General features: G+C 45.9%; 1 long non-coding RNA gene across 1 annotated transcript; it reads left to right on the top strand.

Annotated features, from left to right (window-relative positions):
• The first annotated feature begins 1,254 nt into the window (after positions 1-1,254).
• LOC116357497 (uncharacterized) lies at positions 1,255-2,067 on the top strand. The gene is made up of 3 exons (XR_004205522.1): positions 1,255-1,470; positions 1,574-1,695; positions 1,763-2,067. It is a non-coding gene; the product is annotated as an uncharacterized LOC116357497 (long non-coding RNA).
• Positions 2,068-5,248: the final 3,181 nt, after the last annotated feature.

Genomic DNA, 5,248 nt, shown 5'->3' with positions numbered 1-5,248 from the left:
ATGCAAACAAGAATCTTACAAATTCTGATTAAATAGACTAAGTGAATTCAATTAATGAACACATATTGGAATTATGAAATTACATTAACAGCTACTCCAGTCAAGCTCAAAGCAGCCCCAGCCACTGCTACAGTCACAGCCAGCACTAAAGCCAAAGCTGCTTCTAAGAAGGTGTCACTGAAAGAGCTAATTGAGCTATCCGCTCAGACAGCCAGAGCTGCTGCCACACTATCCAAGGATCCTTTAGCAGGGGAAAAAAGAGAAGCAAGATGCTTCTGGCAGAAGGTGGAGTTTGGGAGCAGTAGAGAGGAGTGGTCAGCCCAGACCCCGCATCCAAGACCACACCACCAGCACAGCTGACCTCAAACTTGACCGTCAGTACAGCAAGACAACCATATTGGACCATAACCCAACCATAACCTCTGACCTCAATAAAAACAGTCTACGCAGCAAGACAAGCAACAGGGACCACTCACGGTCAACCACGTTTCAACAGTGCTGGATCGTGTTCAGACCACGAACACTGATCATAACAAAATCCATCTATACAACAAGACCAGATGACTTTTCACAGTTGACCTTGTTCAAACCTCAACCACAAACCCTGCCCTCAGTGGTAACCATGAAACTGTTGGCATGTTAGCACCCAGTCAACTCAGTCCAATCACCCACCCTCAGACCTCACTAACTGGAACAACACTAACCGAGAGGATAAGAGATAACAGCAACATACAACACAGCCATCCCCCCTCCCTTGCAGCCATCACCTCTGTTCCCTCTGCCCCTTCCGTCACCTCTTCAGGATTACCCCACCTTGGCCTGAATAGGGGGTCACCCCACCCCAGCCTTTTAATTTCTCTCCCTCCCTCTGTCTCTCCATCCCTGTACTCTGATCCTGCCCCTCTCTCCCCTCCTCCCTCCTCACTCATACCCCTTGGAACCCCCCAGTGGGGTGTAGTAGGTATGGACGCAACGCTTGAGATGCTCCTGCCCTATCAGAGGATAGGACTCAAGATAACGTCATCACCCTGCTCTCTTACTGGCCCAAGACTGGAAGGGCTGATGCTTCATGCATCTACTTGGTTCACTCCCTGTCTCCCATTCTCCCCTCCCCCTCCCTCTCACCCTCCTACTCTTTCTGCCCCTCCTCTTTTCTTTCCTTCACCTCTCTCCCTCTCATCGTTGCGAAGGCAGCAACAGCCAATCAGAGCGTGACGAGGGAGAGAGCGCCACTCAACACCAGGAAGTACGGCACTGAGCAGAGGATAATGGGTCAGTAGTGTTTGTCTAGTCCTACTTTATTTAGACTGGCTAACACCGTTAACCTTTGACACACCTACTCCCTGTAGAAGAGATGATGAGTTGCAGGTGCACTGTCTCTAGGGGAGGTGAGGCTGAAGGAACTGCCTGGCTTGATCGCTAACCGAGCTCCCGTCAACCCCATACAGGGAATACTGGCCCTGCACAGAGGTAGGACACCCCGCACACACACAAACACTCACTCACACGGTATCTTTTTCGATTATCCCAAGATATCTCTCTCTTCCAACTGTCATTTTCTATCTCTCTCTAGGATAGCAGTGGTACTACGGGAGGTACTGTATATAGACGTGAGGAAAGGTGGATTGGGAGGAGTGGCCATGCTGCTCGCTGGATACTGCATCCACAGCTACACCTGCAGCTACCCACACATCAGTAAGTGTGTCCATGTGCTTGTCAACTCAGAAAATCTTTCTTTAATGACTGCGTTTTCCCTCTATAGAGCATGATCGCTGGAGGAAGTACCACTGAGCCCTGGCGGTAAGGGTCAGACTAAGGGGAAACATCTGTCACTCAGGGACGGAGCCCCTAGTGGTGGAGACCAGATGTGCAGAGCTGTAGTCTCGTGTTACCTGGAAATAAAGGCTAGAAGATCTGAAGCTATGGCGAGTTCTCTACATAGAATCATATTTCAGTTTCATGTCTTCTAGTCTATACCAGGCCTATATATACAAAGGTATGTGGACACCCATTCAAATTTGTGGATTCGGCTATTTCAGCCACACCCGTTGCTGACAGGTCTATAAAACTGAGCACACAGCCATGCAATCTCCATAGACAAACATTGGTAGTAGAATGGCCTTACTGAAGAGCTCAGTGACTGTCAACCTGGCACCATCATAGGATGCTCCCAGTTTGTCTGTTTGTCAAATTTCTGCCCTGTAAGTGCTGTTATTGTGAAGTGGAAACGTCTAGGAGCAACAATGGCTCTGCCGCGAACTGGTAGGCCACACAAGCTCACAGAACGGGACCTCCGAGTGCTGAAGTGCAGAGCGTGTAACAAACGTCTGCCGGGACGGGTTGGGATGAAAAAAATAAAAAATATAGGACAAAACACACATCACGACAAGAGAGACAACACAACACTACATAAAGAGGGACCTAAAGACAACAGCATAGCAAGGCAGCAACACATGACAACACAGCATGGTAGCAACACAACATGGCAGCAGCACAAAACATGGTACAAACATGATTGGGTACAGACAACAGCACAAAGAACAATAAAGTAGAGACAAGAATACATCACGCAAAGCAGCCACAACTGTCAGTAAGTGTCCATGATTGAGTCTTTGAATGAAGAGATTGAGATATAACTGTCCAGTTTGAGTGTTTGCTGCAGCTCGTTCCAGTCGCTCGCTGCAGCGAACTGAAAATACAAGCGACCCAGGGATGTGTGTGCTTCAGGGACCTTTAACAGAATGTGACTGGCAGAACGGATGTTGTATGTGGAGGATGAGGGCTCCAGTAGATATCTCAGATAGTGTGGAGTGAGGCCTAAGAGGGTTTTATAAATAAGCATCAACCAGTGGGTCTTGCAACAGGTATACAGAGATGACCAGTTTACAGAGGAGTACAGAGTGCAGTGATGTGTCCTATAAGGAGCATTGGTGGAGCACCCTTACCTGCCGATCTATAAATTACATCTCCGTAATCTAGCATGGGTAGGATGGTCATCTGAATCAGGGTTAGTTTGGCAGCTAGAGTGAAAGAGGAGCGATTACGATAGAGGAAACCAGGCCTAGACTTAACCTTAGTCTGCAGCTTTGATATGTATTGAGAGGACAGTGTACTGTCTAGCCATACTCCCAGGTACTTGTATGAGGTGACTACCTCAATGTGCTACCATAGTGCAAACTGTAAAGTTTGGTGGAGGGGAAATAATGGTCTGGGGCTGTTTTTCATGGTTCGGCTAGGCCCCTTAGTTCCAGTGAAGGAAAATCTTAATGCTACGGCATACAATCACATTCTAGACAATTCTGTGCTTACAACTTTGTGGCAACAGTTTGGGGAAGGCCCTTTCCTGGTTCAGCATGACTATGCCCGTGTCAAAAGCGAGGTCCATACAGAAAGTGTTTTTCGAGATCGGTGTGGAACCCCATCGAACACCTTTGGGATGAATTGGAACGACGACTGCGAGCCAGGCGTAATCGCTCAACATCAGTGCCCAACCTCACTAATGCTGTTGTGGCTGAATGGAAGCTAGTCCCCGTAGCAATGTTCCAACGTCTAGTGGAAAGCCTTCCCAGAAGACTGGAGACTGTAATAGCAGCAAAGGGGGGGGGGACTAACTTCATAATAACGGCACTGATTTTGGAATGAGATATTCGACTAGCAGGTGTCCACATTCTTTTGGTCACGTAGTGTATCAGTATATATCTGAAGTATTTACAGTGGGGCAAAAAAGTATTGTCAGCCACCAATTGTGCAAGTTCTCCCACTTAAAAAGATGAGGCCTGTAATTTTCATCATAGGTACACTTCAACTATAAAAAAATCCAGAAAATCACATTGTAGGATTTTTTATGAATTTATTTGCAAATTATGGTGGAAAATAAGTATTTGGTCAATAACAAAAGTTTATCTCAATACTGTTATATACCCTTTGTTAGCAATGACAGAGGTCAAATGTTTTCTGTAAGTCTTCACAAGGTTTTCACACACTGTTGCTGGTATTTTGGCCCATTCCTCCATGCAGATCTCCTCTAGAGCAGTGATGTTTTGGGGCTGTTGCTGGGCAACATGGACTCCCTCCAAAGATTTTCTATGGGGTTGAGATCTTGAGACTGGCTAGGCCACTCCAGGACCTTGAAATGCTTCTTACGAAGCCACTCCTTCGTTGCCCGGGCGGTGTGTTTGGGATCATTGTCATGCTGAAAGACCCAGCCACGTTTCATCTTCAATGCCCTTGCGGATGGTAGGCTTTGTTACTTTCATTCACTAGGTCTCCCCGTGTGGTTCTGGGATTTCACCGTTCTTGTGATAATTTTGACCCCACGGGGTGAGATCTTGCGTAGAGCCCCAGATCGAGGGAGATTATCAGTGGTCTTGTATGTCTTCCATTTCCTAATAATTGCTCCAACAGTTGATTTCTTCAAACCAAGCTGCTTACCTATTGCAGATTCAGTCTTCCCAGCCTGGTGCAGGTCTACAATTTTGTTTCTGGTGTCCTTTGACAGCTCTTTGGTCTTGGCCATAGTGGAGTTTGGGGTGTGACTGTTTAAGGTTGTGGACAGGTGTCTTTTATACTGATAACAAGTTCAAACAGGTGCCATTAATACAGGTAACGAGTGGAGGACAGAAGAGCCTCTTAAAGAAGAAGTTACAGGTCTGTGAGAGCCAGAAGTCTTGCTTGTTTGTAGGTGACCAAATACTTATTTTCCACCAAAATTTGCAAATAAAATCATAAAAAATCCTACAATGTGATTTTCTGGATTTTTTTTCTTCTCATTTTGTGTCATAGTGTAAGTGTACCTATGAGGAAGGCCCCTCTCATCTTTTTAAGTGGGAGAACTTGCACAATTGGTGTCTGACTAAATAATTTTTTCCCCCACTGTATGTGTGGCATTTTTAAATATTTTTTCTGTTGTGATGAAAGGGAAGGATACTTCAACAGCACTTGTATTACTAGGACTAGTTAATATTACTTGTAGTGTGAACAGCAACGAAGTGAAACCAGAACCTGTGAAGGGCTCCCAAGACTGTCCACCTGTTGTCTGTCACTCTTGGACTGTTTTTGTATATGGCTCATGATTTTGCTCTACCAGCAACATGCTATGTTGTAAGTCTGTGGAGCCTTGAATGAATTGAATGTGAAATAATGACCAGCAGTATGAGTTTCATACTGGACCCCACAACAAACTGAATATCTAACTACTACCAATAATACATGTGTTGGCGAATGTATTAAATCAATCAGGCTGAGCCAG

The sequence above is a fragment of the Oncorhynchus kisutch genome, linkage group LG25 (genome assembly GCF_002021735.2).
Source record: "Oncorhynchus kisutch isolate 150728-3 linkage group LG25, Okis_V2, whole genome shotgun sequence".
NCBI lineage: Eukaryota > Metazoa > Chordata > Actinopteri > Salmoniformes > Salmonidae > Oncorhynchus > Oncorhynchus kisutch.
Note: the sequence above shows the minus strand (reverse complement) of the source record. Positions and strands in the feature narration are given on the sequence as shown.